This window comes from Heterocephalus glaber, unplaced genomic scaffold (genome assembly GCF_053883595.1).
Source record: "Heterocephalus glaber isolate CG9 unplaced genomic scaffold, H.glaber_assembly_v1.0 deba00001593, whole genome shotgun sequence".
NCBI classification, from domain to species: Eukaryota; Metazoa; Chordata; class Mammalia; order Rodentia; family Bathyergidae; genus Heterocephalus; species Heterocephalus glaber.
The window spans coordinates 3,692,985-3,717,031 of record NW_028258368.1 but is presented as its reverse complement, the minus strand read 5'-3'; the positions used below and the strand labels follow the sequence as shown (position 1 = coordinate 3,717,031).

At 36.6% G+C, this 24,047-nt stretch overlaps 1 protein-coding gene across 18 annotated transcripts in view; it reads right to left on the bottom strand.

Moving 5' to 3' along the window:
• Syne1 (spectrin repeat containing nuclear envelope protein 1) overlaps nt 1-24,047 on the bottom strand; it is a 473,610-nt gene that overhangs the window by 399,785 nt on the left and 49,778 nt on the right. Inside the window, exon 2 of one of the 18 annotated variants that reach the window (XM_087193563.1) lies at nt 14,000-14,039. The exons of the other annotated variants lie outside the window; for them this stretch is intronic. The gene's annotated coding sequence lies outside the window, so the exon portion shown is untranslated. The remainder of the gene's footprint in view (nt 1-13,999; nt 14,040-24,047) is intronic. 18 annotated transcript variants of the gene reach the window in all.

The window sequence follows — 24,047 nt, the reverse complement described above, 5'->3', positions numbered from 1 at the left end:
GAACCAAACTAACCCCTATGATATGGGTTTTTAAGGTTTTCCTTCTATATACATCATTATATTTATGAATATTTCATTGTACTTATGCATTTTAAATATATTTAATTGGTAGTAATCTTATTGATGATCTTTCTGTCTTCAGCATTTCAAAACAACTACTTGATGTAGGCTTTCCAAATTTTAATCCATACACTTGCCAACATTTTACTAAAAACAGTAATTTGAACATTTTGCTGAATATGTAGTTTTGTTCTGAACAGAGGAAAATTTATCTTGTCCCACCAGTAAATTCAGTCCTCTAGTTCTAAAGATCACAGAGAGCAAAGAGCTGATCCAGGACCAGTTTTATTCACTAATTTCTAATAATGCAGCCTAAGATTCACCCAGTTCTTAAGCTACCCTGGAGGTCATCTTAGATTCTGTGCTCTTCCTCATCCCCATGCTGAGTGTGTAAGGAATTTCCACGAATATTAACTCCCTGTCTCATCTGTATGAACATCAGTCCTGTTCAAGCTGCCATCATCCGGATGCCTGTTCACTTCCACTTCTAGGTTAAATCTGACTTTTTTCCCCCACGTTCTTATCCATTACTGCCAAGTAGATAGAATAAGCTGTGGTTTTACTCAGTGGTTTAGCTTATGAGAGATCCTGGGATTAATCCCTAGTCTTACCCACCCCCACAAAAGAGGAACGAAATGAATGGATAGACTTCCTAAGGAAGTACTGGGGACAGACACAAGGCCACTGCTTTGGAGGAACTAGTAGTACAATGAAAGGGACAGACATCTGTACAATAATTCAAAGCAATGTGTCCATAACATTAATGGAAAACAAAGATGTCTGGAGAACATAAATACAGGAGCAAGTGACTCTTCTACAGAGTAATGAGGTGGGCTGGACGTTCCAGAGAAGCTAAAGGTAGGAGGTATGATTGAATCAAACATCACATAACAGGAAATGTGCAGGTAGAGAACGATGCATAAAATGCCTCAAGGTGCTATCAAAAGTAGAATCTAAAAGAAGTAAAGGGACAGGCACCAAGGATGCCTTCTAGATATCTGCTTGAGAGGGAAAATTATCAGATTCTAGGTAAGATTGCAGCATCGAGGCACAGGAGGGCTGGAGCCAGAGTATGAAGTGGGTGCTCCACAGATACAAAGTTATAATAGACTGATTTAAAGCCATCTTGGGGTATGGATATTACCGGATAGAGGTGAATCATACCCCCTTTCTCCTCTTATTGAGTTGTGGTTTATTTTTAAAGACCAGACTATGCAAAATTAACAATAAGCTCATTATAGGAACTCTCTGGGCCCTTCTTTCCTATGTCTTCTCTTTCTGGTTCTGTTTGAGAAGCATTTGATTGTACAAACTTCACAAGCTGGAGGCTACTGTGATCATACAAGCACATAGCCCTGGGAAATGATGTTACAGGAAATGACTCCCAAATCTAAGGCAGTATCTTTCTGTAGTGAGAAATAAAAGGAATTGCCTCAGTGCTCAATTTCTATATTTCTTTGCCCGCTTTTAGATATTTCTTCAGTATTTTGCCATTTCCAGACAAAACCATGGTACATGCAAAATGCACAAATGAGGCTCACCATAGCAAGAGTGATGACATTTGACCACACCCCAAGTCAACAGTTTTTCTCCTGATGTGTCACACCAGTAGTGACTGCTAATGTCACACACTGTGGTTTACTCTGCCGACCTACTCATTCCCCTGGCAGCACAGAGGTCAAAATAAAAGATGGAGCTAGGGACACTGAAAAGCCTTTGCCATCAATCATAAACATTACAGTCTAAATACAGGGCAAATTACCTTTCGTTTTAGTCACGATACCAAATACCCTCAATTTACAGGGGTTTAAGATGCTCCCAGTTTCAGCTCAAAATCTGCTGGCTCCAAGACAAAGACATCATATGGGAGAAGGATTTGGTGAAGCAAAGCTGCTTGGTTCATGGTGACTGGGAAGTAGGGCAGGGGGAAGAGTACCGGAGTGGAAGGGGCAAAGGACCGGACATAGACCCCAAGGCCACGCCTCCCTGGGCCGCCCAGACACACCACAAAATGTGTTTCAGCAACTCCCAGAGTAGACCCCGGGTCCCAAAGCCAATCGAGTTGAAACTCCACCCTAACTGCAGCACCTATCAATTCTACTAGGCACAGTGAATTTTCCATGTGTCATACGTTACATAAAACCATACCATAGAATTCTATTCTCACTAGCTTATAAATAGCATTATGAAATTAAAAATATGAAAATTTGTCCCAATGTTAATAGTAATTGAAATTAGTTTATAATGAAGAAATTCTTCTACAAGCATTTATTTTTGTCTCTGCTTTTGAGACATGTAGCACTTACACATGAGTACATACATGAGTGCATAATGAATTATATTAGAATCATGAAAAATCATAAGGGGCAAAATAGTGAATTCCTAGGTTTATACATCTTTAATTAATGTCATACTTAGTTCATAAATACCAAGAAGGAAAAACCCTGCCTAAGTAAATATGTATAGTTCAAAATCATGAAAAAAATATTAAAAGTATCAAATATGATGCATTCACGATAGCTCCCAATGGATTATGATTATTGCATATTATCATTATTATATGTGTCTTTAATAATAATGATGGCTTAAATAAGAATATTATGGTTTTAATTTCCTGAAAATATAAATGAATTTAAAATTAATCACATAGTTACAGTCACACTGCCCCTGACTCTATTGTACAAAAATAATTTCACCTTTTTTTTTTTGGTACCGGGGATCAAACTCGGGACCTTGCGCTTGCAAGGCAGGCAGCGGAACCACTGAGCTAAATCCCTGGCCCTATTTCACCAGTTTTAATGTGAATAAAGTCAGCTCAATGATCGTTGGATTGAAATTTAAACATGTAAGTATGTAGTTGGATTTTTTTTGCCACAACCAAATAATTTGACTAACAGTGAAATCAATAACAAAAGCATAAAGTGATAATGTAGTAATTAATAATTAACCACCACATTTGGATGACCCATGTGAAATGACTTGTTTTGAGATCAGAGTTATATTTTCCCAATTAAAGATCTATAATGACTACAATCACCACTAACTTTGTTCTATATGGGTAGTTTTTAAGACATACTGAATAGTTCAACACAATAAATAATTTTCGAGTGCTTATAATCACTTCATGTTAAGATTTTAAAATCAAATTTATAAGTGAAGAAAAAAGATTTAAGAACCAGGCTGTGGCAGATTATGAAGTATACCCACAAGGCCTTCCCACCCTGCTCAGCACGCCCTTAGCAATGTGACTTTATGGCTCCTCCTCTCAGGAGCTCATCTCATTTCCCCCACTCCTTTAATCTGGGCTGGTTTTGAGATTGTATTGATGAGTAATGTGCCTGAAGTGATGTTTCTGTGATTTCTGAGGCTGAACTTGAGGAAGCATTGAGGTCCTGTTCTGGCTCACTTGGAACTCTGCCCTGAGAATACTACACAAGGAAGCTGGTTTAGGATCTCAAGGGACAAAACAGCCCTTGAAGGAGAACTGAGGCACTCCAGGTGCCAGCCAGCAACAACTTCGAGACGCCTAAGAGAGCTGCCTCGAACCTGCCAGTCCACTTGTTCCAGCCCGCCGAGTGAGCCCAGGCACAGCTGGCAGAAACAGCCAGTCCACTCACAGCTACACGAGGAATCCTAAAATCTGTTATTTCTCTAAACTACTAACATTGGGTGGTAATTTGTGGCACAGTATAATTGGATGGAAACAGAAACTGTTACCAGGAATGTGGTGCTGCTGTGTCAAATGTCTAAAACATGTGGCACTGACCTTGGGACCAAGTGAGGCAAGGAGGTCAGTGAGGAAATTGCTACTGGTGATGGGAGGAGAAGCCACAAATCAGTTTGTATATTGTGTACTCTATCACCTGAACTAACTTGGACTTGTGCATCTGGCTAGAGAGGTCCCCAAAGAATGCTGGAAGTGTCATGTGGCTTCTTTTGGATGCTTGTTATAAGGCACTAGAAGAGAAAGACAAAGCAATGAAAGAGCTGTTTTGTTTTGCAAGCATGAATTAGAAAAAAGATAGAAGGCCTAGCTTATGGAAGGTTGAGAATAAGATTTGCTTTTCCTAGTTTTTACAGAAAAAATAATTTATAAGGCAAGAAACAGATTTGGGGTAATAACACACAAGGGTATGATGGTAAGACTTGTGAAAAGCTTAAACATTTGGCATTTAAACTTGACATTTTTAGATTCATCGTATAAGTGAGATCATATAGTTTCTTTATTTCACTTAGCACAATGTTTTTCAGAATCATCCATATAGTAGCAAATGGCAGGATTTCCTCCTTTTTGTAACTAAATAATATTCCTGGTTGAACTTTCTTTATCTGTTTATGGCTGTGTTATTTTTGGTTGTAGTAATAATTTCAAAATGTGTACAAAATCAAATCATCACCTAGTACAATTTAAAATATATCAATTAATATATTTTATATTTATGCCTGAATATGTCAATTATATTTTAATAATGCAGGAAAACAAGAGAGAATTTGGAAAGATATAAGGTAGTGCCTAGAAGATCTTCTCAACTAGACAAACCACCTTCTAAGAGTCTTAAAGTCATTGCCCAAAGCAGCTTCATAGGTGTTCAAAGTTTCTTTCAAACTCTATAATGAACTCCAAACCAATGTTTATGAAGCCAGCTTGCACTAAAGGGGCAGGACAGTTAAAAAAGAACAGAAAGCTTTGGAACCATGACTGCATGAGGCTAGGAAGAATATTAAGAGTATGATTAGTCATAATCAGGTGCCACTCCTTCCTTATCGAAAAGACAAGGAATATCTTGCCCATAGAGCTGGCCATGTGTACCTCACTAGTGCCACCTTCTTTCTATTTTATCCCTTTTAGAACAAAACAACCCACTGCAATGACCCTGCCCCTGTGTCACCATTACATGTTGGAAAATGAGGTGTAGGGTCATAGATTCAGAGGAAATATACCTGGGACATTCTCTGTTTCTGGACCCAATCTAGATGATATAATCTTAGATTTGGAACTTGATGCCAAACATGGAGCTGAATGTAACTTGTGGTTTCTTGAGAGGGTGTGTTTGTGTTTTGCATATAGGAAGAATACAAATAATAGTGACCAGAGAACAGATTTAAAATTATAGCTACAAAATCTTCTGGTCCCAGTAGGCACCTGCCCTTGCAATGTGACTTTGTCCTTCCTCCCATCAAAGGGTTGAATTGATTTTTCTCTTCCGTTAAATCTGATCCCTTTTGTTTTTACTTTGATTAATAATGCAGCAGAAATACTTCATCTGATTCTTTGCTTTAAGAGATCTGACAGTTTATGTTTTAGTTCTGTTGGATTGCTGTCTTTAGTTTTGTTTTGTTTTTTGCGTTACCGGGGATTGAACTCAGGGACTTGCACTTGTGCAGAAGGCACGGTACCACTGAGCTAAATCTCCGGCCCTGGATTACTGTCTTTAAATCCCTGTGTAAGGAAACAGTCTACTTGGAAGGACAAGAATCCATGTAGAGAAGAATAAAGATGTCACATTTGAGAGCCAAAGTCAACTGCAAGACAAGTGAGGCATCTTGGACCCTCTAACTTGGCCAATCCTGCAGATAAATTCAGCCACAGGTAAACCCAGGTAAAGTGAGAAAATCATGGCAAAAGACTGAGGTCATGCATCTGATGCTTCTTTTCTCCTAGCCCCATCCGTATCTGATTACACAGTCCCCTTGGATGCAAAGATTTTCTCCCAACATTGTGTCCATAGAGACTAATTCCCTGTCCCATTTTATATATATATATATATATATATATATATATATATATATATATACACACACACACACACACATATACATGGTTCTTTTTTTTTTGACAGCAGGGATCGAACTTAGGACCTTGTGCTTGTGAGGCAGGTGGCGGAACCACTGGGCTAAATCCCCAGCCCATATATATGTATCTTCATATATATATGAAGATACATACATATGTATGATATATACATAGTGATGAAAAATGCAATGAATATTTTAATTTTTAAAAATTTATTACCATAAAAGACATATTGGAATTAATCTGCCTCAGAATACCCTCCCTTGTTTTGAACACATTTATCTCATTGTTCTTGGCACTTTTTGAGCCAGCATTCACATGGTCCTAGATCTAGTGAATAAGGTGGGTGAGGATACAACATAATATTTACACAAGCCCACTTTTCCATTGGATGGGACTTGGCAACAGCATTCACTGTAATTTTGTTCATAGTTCATAAAGACATGTATGAAAGAAGACTTCCAGAACAGTTTCAGGAGAAAGCAGGAATGATGTTTCAAACACATGTTTGAAAGGAGGGAGAGTATTCTGACAGGAATTAATGGTAATGTGTCATTCACTTTAACAAATTTTTAAAAATTTAAGCATGCACCATATATTTTGATCAAACATTGTATATCCTATGTAAAATTATCCAACAACCAATCAAACAAATCTAAAGATTGTCATAAATGATGACTTATGATTGTTTTAAGATACAATGTTTTGAAGTAGTTTTTGGCTAACTAAAATGAAGACATTTACTTCTGCGACAGATATTTTCTGTGTGTGTGTGTGTGTGTGTGTGTGTGTGTGTGTGTGTGTGTATAATCCTCTTCCTTCTCCTGAACTCTGTGTTCCACAATGGAAAGATTCTACGATTACTTGGTTCAGTTCATCTGCTGAGCCTTTGATGCTCTGATCAAATGAATAATGGAGAAGGAGAATGAGAAGGAATGAGGACATGCAGGAAACTCTGTCTAAGATCCAGCATGGACTGATGGGAGAAGACAGAGAAAGAAAGAGGGAGAGAAGATCAATAGCCACATGGAGCAATGGACTTCAGGAAAAAGACGAAGTGATCTTTTTAGGGAGTCTTGCCTGTGCTAAGTGTGCTAAACACCACTTAATTTTTGTTCAAGAGAATGTCAGGAAAGATATATTGTCCTTAAGGCTTTTGGAATTGCAATTATACTTCTTTTGCATGCACAACTAGCCAATGGATCAAAATAGCCCAATTTCATTAGTTATATTTGCACAATTTAGCGCCTTGTTATGTTAAATCAAAAGCACGTGGGATGACATGAATATGATTGCTTCAGTTGCTAAGTTAGAGTTTCTTAACCTCAGCACTGTTGACATCTTGGGAAAAGTCATTCTGGCTATGGGAGGCTGACTTCTGCATTACAGGATGTGTAGCAGCATCTCTGGCCTCTACCTGCTGGGTGCCAGCAGCAGCCCTTCCAGCCTGATAATCAAAGATGTCTACAGACATTGCCAAATTTGGGGGGGGGGCGGTGTTTGGCGGTCATCCCAGTTCACAGTCATTGCCTAACTATGCTCGTTGCATTTATATTTGGCAATGAGTATAAGCCAGCATGGGCATTTACTCTTATTGTCAGTGTTTCAGTTGAATTATCATTGCCCAATTAGCTATTCCAAAAAGTTAACATATTAGCCCATTACCACAATTAATATTCTTATTTAGGCAGCAATCTCTTATCCTGAGATAGATCAACTTTGAAAGTACCAAAATGTAAGAAGTCTAATGTAGGAACATTTTATGGAAGGTCATACAGAAGTTACAAGATTTTTCCTGGGTGAATGATAAAATGTCCTGTGACATCTGAGATATTCCGTTTTTCAAATCTGGTCTTATGGGACAGGTGGAAATGGGTGAGAAGAGGATGCATTTAGCCCGAAAAATTCAGAAACATAAAAAAAAAAAAGAAACAAATGAATTTAAAATACAGTTGATTGACTCCAGGTGACAGTTGTCAGTTAAAAATATAGGCTGAAGAATTTATTGTAACAGCTTCAATTTGTCATTGCCAGGTCAGGAATATTATACAGCATGTCAGCCAGCTAAATGTAAGAAACATATTTCAAAATTCAAAGATTTAGAATGTATTTGTTGGGATGGGTGAATGGTTTTATAAGGAAATATGTCAGCCAATGTACCAGGCCCTAGGTTAGCTCCAGGGTTGACAATGGAGAAATGATTTCATCTCATGGGCAATCTGTACTCTTGGGTATGGGAGGAGGTGACAAGTGCAGCAGCCTTGAAGCCTTATTTTGCAAGTTCATAACTTTTTAGTAAATCCCTTTGTAAATCATTAGGCAAAAAGTGATCCAAATTGAGAAATGGCTATTTATAACCTTTTATCCCATTTACTGTGAAATTTGTGATCTTCTCTGTAAAAACATGGATGTTGGGCCGGGGATTTAGCTCAGCGGTTTCACTTCCTGCTGCGCAAGCGCAAGGACCCAAGTTTGGCCCCTGGTACCAAAAAACAAAGCAAAACAAAACAAAGCATGGATGTCTTTGATTGCAATGTGGAGCCAAAGACGATGCTTGGGACAGACACATCATATGTGGTACATGCACTATGTTATAGTTCTAAAATCTAAGATTTTGAATTTGAAAATGAAGCTGGGCCCTTAGAAATCTGCATAAAGAATCCTGTGTACAATACAGTACAGTGATAGAGATATTCACTCAGAAAACAATGACAATAAAGAGAAAGAGGCAATAAATATGAGACAGACAAAAACAGCAGAGCTTTTTGTGGCAATACCTACTGGTGGCTTCCTCCATTACCTTGTAGTTCTAAATAAAGACAATACGTTTGAATGGTTTTGGCAAAAATTGTTTTTTTTTCCTGGCATCTTTTTTCTTCTTCTATTCATAGATATAAATGTTGCAAAAAAAATGATTATGTAATGAAGTAATAAAAATGCTTCATATCTGGAAAACGCCTTCATTTCCATATTTTCGAATATGTATCCCATTTGGCTCTCACAGTAGCCTGCTGAGTAAGATGGCAGACAGAGGCTGGGGGTATCATTAGCCAGGATGTAAACAAGGAAATGAAAGCGCAGTGGAGCTCAGGAATTACGCCACGGTGAACTGGAGGAGTTGTGCTAGGTGAAGTAAGTCAAACACAGAAGAACAAACACTGCATGATCTACTGATACGTGGAATCAGAAGAAGCTGATCTTGTAGAAGTTAAGAGTAGAAAGGTGGCTACAAGTGGGCTGGGAGAGGGAGGTGGTGGAGGAGGGATAGGAGAAATTGGTCACCCGGTACTAAATTATAGCTATAGAGGAGGTATTGGGTCTGGTGTTCAGTGGCACAGTAAAGGAAATGCAGGTAAGAATAATGCCTGTATATCTCAAAATAGAGGATTTTAAATGCATTTTCCATAAGGAAATAATAAAAGTTTAAGGTGATACTAATTACCATAAATTGAACATTACTTAATGTATACATGAATTAAACTGTCACATTAAACCTCATAAATATGTAAGAATATTATGTGCTGATCAGAAATAAAATTCATTTTAAAAATTGAGATACGTAGCAGGGATCAGTGGAATGTGCCTATTATCCCAGAACTCTGGGGGGCTGAGGTAGAAGGGTCATGAGTTCAAGCCCAGCTTGGGCAACTTAGTGAGGTAGTGCAAACATGTACTAATAAAAAATATGAACTTAAAAAAAAATAAAAATAAGAAATGGCCAGGAATAGCTCAGCATGAAGGCCCTGAGTACAATCCTCAGTACTGAGAGAGCAAGAGCGCAAGAGAGAGGAATTTAGAAACTCTAATGGTAGCCAGACTCCAGCTCTAATCTTATTTTGACCAGATCCATAAATTATTTGGTTTTCTTACTTAATAAATTTTATCCTGTGCTTCCTGTGTGCTAACCCTTCTGCCTTGACCAGCTGTGGATGCAAACTGAGAGGGTGGGTTTGGTTCCTTGGAGTCCAGCAAGGAGGATAAAAATCAAAAAGAATTGTACCACAGCCTAAGTTATGTGCAAAGAAAAGTTAACAGACAGCAATGTTAACTACATTACTAGATTAGGGAAAAATACTACTGTTACAAGACTCATGCTGATGCGATAGAAAAGCCAATGTGTCTGCTAGGACAGACGCTAGGGGGAAAGTGCTGCTTCTACAACTAGGACTCTTCCTAATACACCTCATGAAGAGGCGCATATTAAAGCCAACATGAGGACAAATGATCCTTGTGGTGAATTCTGTGGAGTTAGAGAGTGCAGATGTTACAGAAGAACTTCACGTTGGGTTGGTCAAACTTTCCATGTGTAAAAGTCTGTATTGTAAAAAAAGCAGATGACTCCTGATTTCACAAGAAAGCCACTATGGCTATGAAATCTCTTCCTGCTTTGAGCTCTGAGCAATACCAGGGCAGCAGAAGAGAAGGCAGTATTAAAATTTCCTGAAATGCTACCATTGTACTAATATTTTATTTCAACATGAACCTCTATTCCAGTGCTAGAGTTCACTGTATCCGAATACAGTGTTTTATTCTCAAGTAGGAAGAAAGTGAGGAATAGTTGAACATGGCATTCATATACTTTAAATCTAAAATTAGTCTGCTGTAGGTTTTTTAAAAGCATAATACTCCCAAACAAATACGACTTTTCACCAGCTAGTGCTGTCAAAGTTTGATGGTTGTTATTTTTCATTAAATTATTATTCTTTATCTTAATCAAGTTCAAGATTACAATCCCACATTTTTACATTTCAGGATTTTATATTTCACGTTACTCTTAATATTATTTCTTGGTCTCACCCTGTGATCTAAATTTTCTTTTCCATGCTCATATATTATATCTGTTCTTATGCAATCACAAACACAATAATATGGCACCATTTCACTTATATTTTATACTGCTTGTTATCTTAAGATTTAAAAAGAGCCACAATTTTAATATCAAAATTAATAAACTGAAGATAGAGATAAAATTTTAAAAATGATCATCTAAAACAGTAAAAACTAAACTTCAACTTAAAGAGAAGATACTGGAAACTGCAGTCTCAAAGTCAACCCCAAGCACAAAATGTTCACTTAACTACTTGAGCACCTGCATTCAGTGGCCAATCATGTACAGGGCACCAGAGGGCGCTGCAGCTTTCAGTTGGCTCAGTGCTGGAGTGACATCTGTGACCTCTGTCCTTAGGAAGATCCACTGGATCATCTAACCTGTGGCCACTGCATCAGTTATAGGGCCTTCCAGGTGGGACAGCAACTAGTGAGTGTCATAGATAGATACAGGCATCACCCAACCTCATGGGCTTTTGCAAGCTTATTTGTATAGTAATGTATTATTTTAAACTTTATTTTTAAGAATAATAAAAATCTATCATCTATTTAGAATGTGCATGGCAGGTATATATAATGTTGCATGTATTCATTTCTCACATTATTTCTCTAACTTAAACTTTGAAATAATCCTACAAGGAAAAATCCCTACCTTGTCCTGACTTCATCGTGAAGGAAACCAGAAATAGTGAGGTCAATGAACTTTCTGACACAGACACTAAGTGTCTGTGGCATGTACACTTGTCTGACTCCAAAGCTTGTACCTGAAATCACTCCATTCTACCACCATGTCTAAACTGCCCATGGGAATTTTCAGAATAGTTTCACATATATCATTGATCTAGAGATAAATAATGCACCTACTATTTCCAGCTGACACCAGGCAAGTCAGTTTCAGAAATAGTGTTTCAACAAGTAAGTGTAAAGTCAAATGCAATCCTCTAGCCATTTGTTCCCCTGCACCATGTTAGAAAGGATTTGGCTAGAATCCAGTTGATGGATAGAGTACCACCAAACAAGACCTGTATGTTCCACCATCTTTTTGAGCTACCAACTATACAGTTCTCTTTCCATATGACACCTTGACCTCGTGTCTTCAGTTTTGCAACTTTTCCCATCCAAATTCCCAACCTATTTCATCTCTGGCCCAGTCTCTTCAGTGGGAAATAGAATTTAACTCACCAAAGTTGGCTTGAATATGAATCCACAGAATAATTTCCCTTCCACATCTCTAGATTTACAACTTCCCTGGTATTGTCATATGTCCATAGGACCACTAACAAAGATCCACACTCCAGAAGGAATTCTGTCTGCAGGAAGATTTTTGGAATGTGCACTAGGGAAAAATTTTGAGGGTGTGAGGGAAGTAGGACTGGGCAGAGAGTGGTGTTGAACTGAGAGGCAGTTGCATCTTCAAAGATGTGACAGTGTTTCTGAGATGCTCCAAGTGTGGACAAGGAATCAAGACTTTGCACCCTGGTGGTGAATGTAGGCTGGCCCTGGGAGGAGACATTGCTGGGAAGAGGCAGACTCTTTTTCTTTTTTTAAGAGGCTAAAAATAATTCCTGGGGAGGGACTTAGCTATTAGCCTCCAGCAGAAGCACTCTGGAAAGATAGTAATGAGGGCCTCAGAATGGAAGCGCTGCCTCAGCTCTCTGTATCAGCTATGGTGTTGACTGTCCAAACAACAGTGCAACAGTGCAAAGAGTAGCTCCCATTTGTTGCATGTCATGTTACATTTGTCACATTCAGAGAGACTTAAGATTTATTCCTGTTTATGCTTGACAAAAGAGCCAAGTCCTTTGGCACATAAGATGTTGCCTCTTCCATTTATTTCAAAATGAACAATATGTCCAAGATCCACTTTTGCACTTTTCTGACAACTGAGTCAAATATGTGTCAGAATTCTGGATATTGCAAGGAAGGAAAAGGACCACATCTTTTACAAGGAAGTCAATTCCATGGAGATCTCCAAACCATCTCAGACATCTGGGTTTTTTCCATCAGTTTATATGCTTTCTAACTAACTCAAATACTTCTTTAGCCTAACCAACCAGACTTGGTTGTGTGCCTTTCTACCCTCTAAGTCTGCCTACCTAAGGTACAATTTTACTTATCCAACCAGATAACTCTGGAAAGTACTATTTAGTTCTTCTCTCTGTCTAGCTTCTCTTACCATCAATCCATACTCACTTCCTTCTCCAGGAAGAGATACTACTCTTTCAGATCATAATGTTATCAGCCTGGAGCCTACAATCCTAAGAAACAGGGAGTTGCCAAGTAGTGGCAATGTACACGAAATCTGGTTCCAAAATGTATTTTATTTTACCAGAAACATCCTAAGAAAACATTTAAATTTTCCTACACATTCATCATTCTCCAGTGTTTTAAAGCAATTACTTCTCAAATCATCTGAAGGTAACTGAGTTAGAGACATGTAGCAAAGAGGAAGGTATATATTCCACACATACACAGATGGAAAGTGAACTATAAAAGCAATTATGATGAGAAATCATAGAAAAATATAATAAGAAAAAAAGAATTTCAGTTTAAAAATGAAATTCTATTGTAATTTTTTACCATTGTTATATTTATGTTATGTCTTTAGGGAAAGCGAAAACAAACCTTTTATGGTATTCTCTCATTCTCGTGGCTTCTCTAGTATTTTAAATTAGTATAAATGTAAGAGAGTGTATTATTTCATGGAACTTGGAACAGTTAGCTATAATGATGTAAAGATACAAATAAACATAAATCATTTGATAAATGTATTTAGTGTATATATATCTATATATCTATATATCTATATCTCCTCAAACAGCAGGTTGCAAATTCAATCAGCTGTTAGAATGCATCATACACTTTCTATAAAACTTTACAAATTATGAGTCTATATCAACAGCAAGCACATTACCAGTATACTCCCTGTAGTCAAATCAGCAAAAGACTACCACACATAAGTTTGTTTCCTGGTAAGAAAGATGGCTTTTATCACTGAAAAAGAATGGTCATAATGCCAGAGGAAAACTAGAGCACATCTAGTTACTGCCTTATACATAGTTGGAGAAAGGTAAAGTTCTTACTCATCCTCACATTTTAATACAAGAGGTCTGAAACAAAGTGACTTCAGCACTTTGAAACTAGAAGTTTCCGGTGCCTGTCTCAATAGAAATAATAATTTGAACAACCACATTCAAAAGAGCTATCAAAAGAGCCAAGTGATTCAGCTGAGAAATTACAACACCAGAGTCAAGCACAGAATTATGCAAACGTATGTCAAAGATGGTACGAATGGTGGTTTTCCATGATTCACATCACCTTCCTCTAAGTCTGCTCACATCCGCAAGGAAAAGGATACCTGCATGTGGAGAAGGAGAGTAAAGTGAGACACCGTTTTGCTGTATGCATTCCTCAGTATCCACCCTAGTTCAGACCAGGCTCTAGACCAACCCCCACAGTTCCAGGCTCCAGGACTGCCCTAGTCAACCCAATGGCAGTTCCATTCCAGCCAGGCTGGCTCTCATGGTGTTGGCAAAGGCCTACTCCAGTGTGAAGTCAGCCCCTGTGGATTCATTCTCTATGCACCCAGTTGCTAGGCTGACCTCAGTAGACCATAGCTCCAGGCACACTGCCATGTTGTAAGGCACCAGGTAAGGATTTAGATGACAGGCCCATTTATTCCCTACCTGAGGACTCCAACAATAAGCCAGCCCAGGGACTGTCAGCTGGTCTTCCTGAAATCTCTAGATAGGCTGACTTGTGGCGGGGGGGGTTTCCTATTACAACCAGTCTATGAAGACTGGAAGAGCTGCCAATGTCTTCAAAGGCACAGACATTAACAGAAAGCCACAAAGATCACAAATAACCATTAATATGAAATCAAAAAACAAAATAAGGCATTAGTGATAAACTAAATAAATTGAAATCTATAAACTGCCTGATAAGGAACCCAAAATAATATTCCTAAAGAAGAGCAGAGAACTATAGGGGAGCACAGAAAGTCAATTAAACAAAATCATAAAAACAGTATATAAAAAAGTGAGACATTCAATGAACCATAAAAAAGAATGAAACAAATCAAGACCTTAAGAACACAATGACTGAACTGAAAAATTCCATATAGAGCTTCAATAGCAGACCCAGTCAAGCAGAAGGAAGAATTAGTGATCTTGGAAACAAGTTTGAAATTACTGAATCTGAGGATCAAAAAATTTAGAAAGTTGACAAAGAGTAAATAAATGCTATGCGACTTATGTAACACAAACTATATAGAAAAAATAAAGCATGGCACTGTAAATAATCATCAAATAATAGAAGAGCAAGAGAGAAAGAATGGAATGAAGGAACTGAAAAACAGAAAATAACAAAATGGCAGAGCTAAATGCTTATCTACCAATAATTACTTTAAATATAAATGGGCTAAATTCTATAATCACATTAAATAGAATAGTGGAATAGATTTTTAAAAAGATCCAACCATAATGTTGCCTACAGGAGAACTCACTTAAGGACACACAGGCTGACCATGAAGTCAGAGATCAAGATAAACCATTCATATGGTAACTAAAAGAGAGCAACATAGCTTTACTTTTTTCAGATAAAACATCTATAAGTCAAAAACTGTCACCAGGACAAAGAAAGTCATTATATAGTGGCAATGAGGTTAATTCATCCACAGGCTGAAATAGTGTGCGTATATCCAACATTGTACCACCCAAATATATAAAGTAAATACTAAAAAAAAATGAAGGCTGAAAGACAGCAATACAATAATAGTAGTAGATCTCAGTACTTCACTTCAACAATAAGTAAATCATCATGACAGAGTCAATAAGGAAATAAAATATTTGAACACTGTAAACTACAGTATATGGAGTAACAAAAGATAGTTAAAGCAATCTTGAGGAAAAAGGATAAATCTGGAGGCATTGTGATTCCTAATTTCAAATGATATTATAAATCCATAGTAATCAAAACAACATGTTACTGAGATAGTAACTCATATAAAGAGCAGAGGGACAGAAAAGAAAGCACACGAAAAAGCCCATATAACATATGGTAAATTAACTTTTGACAAAGTTGCCGAGAATATAGAGTGGAGAAGGATCATCTCTTCAAAAAATGGTGCTGGGAAAACTGCACATCCATGTGGGAAAAATGAAGTTGGATCCATATCTTACAATATACACAAATATCTACTTAAAAATGATTAGAAAGGCCGGGGATTTAGCTTGGTGGTTTCGCTGCCTGCTGCGCAAGCTCAAGGACCGGAGTTCGATCTCCGGTACCAAAAAAAAAGTAAAAAAAAAAAAAAAAAAAAAGGGATTAAAGATTTAAGCTACTAGAAGAAAATATAGGGAAAAAAGGTTATTGACATTGGTCTGGGAAAAAATATGATTTTCTGGTTATTACCTCAAAAACATAGTCAACAAAAGCATAATAATAATATAATAGGATTATATCAAGTTACAAACTTCTGTACAGAGAGGGAAACATTAACAGAGATTAAAAGAATAAAGAGACAACCTATGGAAAAGGAGAAAACATTTTCAAACCATACAACTGATAAAGGCTTAATATGCAAGTTATATAAGAAATTCAAAGAACTCAAAACCAAGAAAACACCGAGCCTAATTTAAAAAGGGACCAAGAACCTCCATAGACATTTCTCAAAAGAAGACACACACTTATGATGAACAGGTAGATGAGAAATGGTCAACCTCACAAATCATCAGAAAAAGCAAATCCAGATCCCCAATGAGATGTCAGTTTATTTGTCTTAGAATGGCTGTTATCAAAATGAGAAAAGATAAGTACTGGGAAAGATGTGGAGTAAAGGATATACTTGTTCCTTTACTGGTGAGAATGTAAATTGGTACATCTACTTAAAAAAAAGAAAAATTAAAATCTTGAAAAATTAAAAATAAATCTCAAAAATTTAAAGATAAAACTATCAAGCAATCTCACCTCTGAGCATATACCAAGGAATATTAAATCTGTATGTTGATATCTGTACTCCTATGCTCATTTCAGCATTATTCACAATAGCTAAGATACAGAATCAATTTAAGTGCCCATCAATGGAATGGACAAAGGAAATATTATAGTTAGATAAATAGGTAGATAGATATGTAGATAGAATGAAATTTTATTCAGACAATAAAAATAAAATTCTATCATCTGTGACAACATTGATGAAACTGAATGATGACATGCAAAGTGAAATAGGGAAAGCATGAATAACAAATACTACATGAACTCACTTATATGTGGAATCTAAAAACATTGAACTCATAGAAACAACAAAGTAGAATGTAAGTTGCCAGGAAATGTGAGAGAAATGGAGAGATTTGGAGAAGGTATAAAGTTTCACAGAGGTAGGATGAACAAGTTCTGGAGATAGCATGGTAACTATAGTTATATAGTTATAGTATATAAGATTGTATTATATACTTGAAATTTGCAAAAAGAATAGATCTTAAATGTTTTCAACACACACACAAGGTAACTTTGTGATGTGATAAATATATTAATTGGTAATCATTGTATATGTTTATCAAAACATCATATTGCAGCCCTGAAATTTATACAATTTTTATTTACCAGTTGATTTCATTAAAGGTAGAAAAAAGAAGTCTGGAAACAATGACATTAAAGATAAGAAACAGTTCCATTATCTTCACATAATGACATGAAAAATGTCAATACACTTAAAAATTAGAATTTAAAACAAAAGAAATAGAAATAAAAACAAAATCAAATCATTAACAGATTATGACAAATTTTGGGAACTGAGATCAGTCTTCAAAAGCAATTTTGTTCATGAATTTGAGTAAGATATTCATCTCTGTCCAAATGGCCAATGTTCATGTGCTGATGTCTTAGGTTTTAGATACCATTTCTTAAAATACTTAGATATGAATCATCTAAATTTTTACTCTAAAGCTTTCACTATTAACATTGGTTTTAAAGTTTGCTAAAATCATCAGTAAAAATCAATATTATTTAGTTCGATTCCATTTGTTTTAGGTTTAGATGTATTAGGAAGAAAGTATTTAAACTTTCAGAGTGTTTTAAAGTCTACTCCATGCATTTTTTTTTTCTGTAGCAAGGACTCTTACTCAAGTTATTTGGAAAAAATCGAGTTCACATAACAATAACAACAACAAAAAGTACCTTTTATCATACCCAGAGTCCTGTAGTTTGTTCTTATCATATTACACCTATTTTCATGACTTTTGGAAACAGTTCCAATTCTATTAGTACCCAAAGCAAATAGCTCTGAGCAACTCTCCTCAGCAGTGGCTCCTTAGGGGTTGTCACTATAGCAACCCCTCTCCAAAGGCATTCTATTCTCTCATTCATCAGCCTTACCTCCTGCACACTGACCAAATGCGCCGCTCTGCTCCAGTGCCAATCTTTCTACAGGAGCAGCTTTCACTTCGATTTACAAAAAGTGCTTAAGATGCATTCTCAGTGGAAAAGGGACACATTTTTTCCATTTGATATTTAGGAACTGAGGCATTTTGATCATGTTAAGATCTTAGCGATAATTTGATTATGACAATTATTTCACAACACCTATATGTATCAAATCACCACACTGCTCACCCTGAAGATATAATTTTTGTCAATAATACACAGTGTATTAACTATTCACATTCATGTATTATTTTGTTATGAAATTTTGTTTAGTTTTTTTCTTAGAATGAAAAAGTAAAACAAAAAGAATGGAATCAACATTTAAAAAATAATGTTAACTATTCTAATGATTCATGAAAAAAAGTCTTATCTTTCAACAGAAGCATGAGAATAATTTATTTCCTCAGCAGTAGACTTTGTTTGGACTCTGGGATCAGAACAGATCTGACTTGAAAGGCTAGAATCACCATTTAATGTGAGCGCTTACAAAGATGAGTTACCCACTTATTCCTCACTTTACCCATTTGTAAAACAGAGATGCAAATATCAAACCCTCATACACTGTAAAGATTTAATGAGCTGTTTTACAGAAATACTTTGTCCAAAATATTATCACACTGTATTTATCCATCAATAAATGTTAGTTATTGTTCTATTTGCCTTTACTCTTACTGATTTAATCGTGATAGCAACAAATAATCTATGTGAAGGGGATGAAAAGACTATTTCTTTCTTTTAGTACAATATGCATTTCACAAAGGCAGGGAAGCTAAGAAACTTCCAAAAACTAGGAGCAACTTGATTATTTACATGGTTCCTTTGCCTCTACCTGCTTCTTAACTCTCAGAAGTAGGGCTTCATGGAAGGTTTAGGCATTCCAGCCTGTGTTTACAGAACAGTTCTGAGTGAGGAGGTTTACTTCGGTTTGGTATGTCTGGGGCAACTAAATTAATTAATAATGGGAAATAAAATCATCCCTAAACCTTAAGAGCCGGGTATAGCAACTAGTCTTCACCTTTGAGGGTCAGCCAGTTCATCCCCTAGATAGCCCAGCGTGGCTTGTGCGGCAATTTCAAGTCAGTGAAAAGCATAGACTTATTACTCCTATGTATTTATTGCTATGATTATTTCATTCTTTGTACTTGCTATGTCTCTCCTCAATAATTATACTTTCGACATCAAATCTTCAACCTTATTGTTCTTAAGATTCTCACTTCTTATCCATTCATGATCCGGATAAAAGTCAAAGGCTGCCAAACTTTATATCACTTTACAGGTTTCCCTTATTCAGATGAATTCCCTGCAGAGAGGAGGGGAAAGGCAGCTCTAAGAAAAGGCACGTTTCTGAGGAACTGAAGGAGTCAGTAGGAATAGTATGACTTTCAATTGCATTACAAGGAGGGTTTCTTATCCTTTCAAATTTCCCGTGTAAGCCTTACTTCCTTCCGGTTAGGGGCTGAGTGGCTGCGGGGATGGCAAGTTAGATTCAAAAGGGCTGAAGCCCTTAAGGAGAACCAGATTTCTTAAGGGACTTAAGAAACACATATTACACACAAGTCATGTGCAAGGCAGTGACTAAGCACCCCGGGGACTTGGGGACAAGAAGCAAAAGGAAGACTGAGAATCTAAACCTCACAGCCATGTAAACCTAGCTCCTTTATATCCCCGAAAAATCTTATTTCCCAACAATGCTGCATGGATGTGTATGGATGGAGGGGCAGTTCTGGGGGAAAGGGTCAGGAAAACATAGCAGGCCTTGCTCATTATCATGTCGCCTCCCAGTGCTGACCCTGGAGTGTGTGCGACCCAGAGCTGGGTGTCTCAGGCCAGCGAGATGACCTTGAAAGGCCCTGGCTTGTTTGAAAATAGCATGTTCTCTTCTCACACACTGGAGTAAGCAACCAGCATGACCTTCTTTTTTATTTTCGGTTTGTACTGTCAAGGGCAAGGTTATATCTTTTCAGGAAGAAACAATACCAACTTTGAGAAAAAAATAACCACTTTAAAAAAACCAGCAGCAACAAAGGAGTGGGATGGGAAGGAGGTACAAGGGAACACAGGAAGATTACAGAGCAATAAAATATAGATTTAGAAGCAATTTTAGTGCAGTCCACCACCTACCAAATTAAATGAAAAGCGTGGCTAAAGTAGCACTCTTGGCACCAACCCTCACATTCACGGTGCTGTGGGACAAGGCTTAGGGGAATTATCCACAGAGCACAGATGCCAAATGGACATCAGACCGGAAGGGGAACCACAGATGTACCTTCAGCAAGGTGTCTTCAGAGGATTACTCTGTGTAGTGCTTGGTCAGACTCAAATATTCATTTCACAAACAATGTCAGTCACAGAGATGACTCTGATCATTTAGAGGTATAATCTCAGTGGGAGAGAAATAATCTACAACTCTATTTTTGTGCCACTGCAAAGAATCCCTTGTTTTTCTACATATTATTATTTCAAATGTTTTAGTATATATGTTTAAGATGTGCAGCCAAATATATGTACATATAAATATAGTGTATAAAATTATATGATATATGATAAAATAATAACTGTGGTCAAATAATTAGTTATCTTTGTGTGGAGGAAGAGCATGTAAAATCTACTCTCAGCAAATTTCCAGTTTATAATACAGTAGTAATATCTCTAGTCATCATACTAGACCTTACCTCTCCAGACTTACCCACCCTACCGTGTGACCTGTACCTCCCTATCCCACCCCATCCCCTGCACCTGGTAACTCCCATTCTGCTGTTTCTGTGCATTTCACTACATTTAGACTTCATGCATAAATGAAATTTATGCAGTTATTCTGTTCCTAATTGGCTATTTTACTTAGTATAATGTTCTCCAGGATCATCCATGTTGTCAAAAACCATCAAGGTTGTCTTATTTTTAAAAGCTGAAAAGTATTATATTATATATGTGGAATACTTTGAGATATATATATATATATATATACACTATATTATATATCTGTTTTTATCTATTTGGTTCTAGTTGAATGAACGGTTAAACATTAACCTTTAAATTATGCTGACTCTTCAATGAAACAGATTTTCTTTCTTCACAATAATATAAAATTGTGCATTATTTTTTCCCTAACCTATACAGCTCTTACAGTTTTTGATAGCAAAAATGTTTATCAGTGGATTGTTCACAACCCTATAGTGAAGTACAATATATCTAACCGATTATTTGGACGCTTCTATTGAATCTTTTTCTCTCCATTCTTCCCATTCACTCCAACTATCTGCTGAAGCAAAGGAAATAGAAAAGAATAAAAGAACAAAAAAATGAGAGAATTTTTAATGTCATGATGCCTTTAGCCCCAGGTTCTTCTGTTAGCTGAATGCCAACTAGTTATTAGAGCAGAAACTTTGCATTTATAAATTTTTGTGCAAAACTGAAGAAAAAAATGATTATTAAGTTGTCAAAAACAGCTTCTGAGGTATTTTCTAATGTAAATAAAGGAGCTCTAACTCCCTCATGAGATCATCTCAGACATGAAAAATAAGAAAATAATGAGTGAGTGGAACTCAGGTTGTGTTCTCAAATATTAAAATATAATTGAGGCTATATTATTTAGTGTGATGTGGTAACAGAAAAGGAACACACCACAGAATGGGATGGGAGGCACATTCCACAAAGAGTTTTTAGTTTATCTCAATAAAAATGAAAAAGATTATTTATTAAATGATTTAGAGAAAGTAAACATCACAATATGGAAAAATCCATTTAGAATCCCACTTTTCACCAAACTAAATGCCTAGTTGTGAAATTAACTATAACAACTACCTGAAAATACAATAAATACCTCTGCTTACTGAATAAAGACTGACAGAAGAGGGACATATTTCATTGCACTCCCAAAATAGAAACATAAAGGCAAAGAGTATACCTGGAAATATTTGTCAAAAGTATGAGTTAAATTTTTAAATAAAGTCAACGAGGAAAACTTTAAGAACTATTACATTGTTAAGCCAAGATATGAGCCAAGAACTCACAAAATGACTTTTCAAATATGTGAAATAAATTTTAATGTTATTTAAATTGAAAATGGAGATTAAAGTAATGACATGAGACTAAATCCAGGGGTAATTTTCCAACAAAAAGATTTTAAACTGTCAAATTTTTGAAAGCCAGTATTCTCAATTATTGTAATGAAGATTAAGCAACATTAATAAATAGCTTTTTACCTCTCACAGTCTTATCATTACCATATATCAGTGGTTCTTAAAGTACAAGGGCAGCAGCATCACCTGAGAGACTGACAGAAGGATGAGTTCTTGGCCCCATTCAAGACTATCAGATCTGCGATCTGCTTTAAGGAGACCCCCAGCGGTTCTGATGCACAGTTGAGGTTGGGAATCACTGTATGGCTCATAAGCAGAAGGAAGATCTGTGATGTAGCAGTTACCAGTGTGCATCCAAACTGCCTGGCTTTAGTGCAACCTGGACTGTCTGGGCAAGTTACTCGCCCCCTCCATCTTTCAGTTTCCTCACCTGTAAAATGACGGTGGTAATGGCATCTGCTTCAGAAACTTGTTGGTTGAAATAATGGAAGTTAATATTTGAAGAGGACATGGAACAATACTCAGTGCACAGTTTAGCTAACTGACAAATAAAAGTGAAAACAATACTTTTTAATCTAAAAGACCAAAGACTATGTTAAAGGTTTTTTAAAGAAAATCAATAATTTCAGTAGAGAAAGTGACTATATTTGCATATCTGTAGCAAGAATAGGAAAGTTGGTAATAAAAAATTATTTAAAATATGAGAAAAAAAGGAAAAAATGGAAACAAAGCTTGTGTAAATAGGGAGAGGTGGAAGGGTGGAAGGGAGGGAAGGGGAATGGAAAAAAAATAAGAACTGGGGCTGGGGATTTAGCTCAGTGGTTTCGCCGCCTGCTGCACAAGCACAAAGACCCGAGTTTGATACCCGGTACCAAAAAAAAAAAAAAAAAGAACTAAGATATATCATGTACAGGTACAAATCTTCAATGATGAATGCGATGATAATGTACACCTAAAATGTACCGATAAACTTAATTTTAAAAATTAAATATTATTTTGGAATGATGAAAGAGATAGGAGAGAGGAAGAAAACAAAATGTACACAAGTTACAACCAAAATTTTCTCAAATGTCCTGATAACTGAGACCCATGCACTTAATTAATTCAGAGATCTTGGAGAGAAACCTGAAAATGTGAATTCTTGTGCTCCGTCTAAAGGAATTTTGAAATATAAACCACCTCTCTTTAATGGTAAACATGTGCTTATTTGATATTCTATGTTAATAAAAGGCTAGAAATAGTAGAAACCTGATTTGATGTTATACTTTCATGAAATAAGTATTCCTTATTAAGTTATAGCTGATCCAAAAATGATCTTAGGCTGTTATCAGATTTGTTTTGGTGATTTCAGTCTCCTTAATAATCACTCTTTTGACTTACAATTTAATTAGCAAAATAATTTATGAACAAAGGTACAAGTCTAGCAGTTATTTCAGTGTTGTCTAGACTCTGTCTGACAACACCACTGAATTCTTCAATTATTCAGTTGTTAATAATAGCTAAACAAATTATCATGTAATTTCAGCCAAATAAATTAAAAAACTATAGGACACACATGTGTAAATACTGAATAGTTTCTCTGGTGTGAGAAACTGAAAGTGTAAATAAGGATCAAAATGTTGAACAGGTCATGTGAAATAGGAAGATAAGGCCCGAAGTGGAAGGGGAAGTGAGAGGGGGAGGGGAAGGGAAAGGAATAAATATGAGAAAAGGAAAAAACAGAAACAAAACAAAGTCTTTCTAAATAGGGAGAGGTGGAGGGGTGAAAGGGAGGCCAGGGGAATGGGGAAAAAATAGGAAGCAAGATATATCATGTAGGGCTGGGGATTTAGCTCAGTGGTTCCGCCGCCTGCCTCACAAGCGCC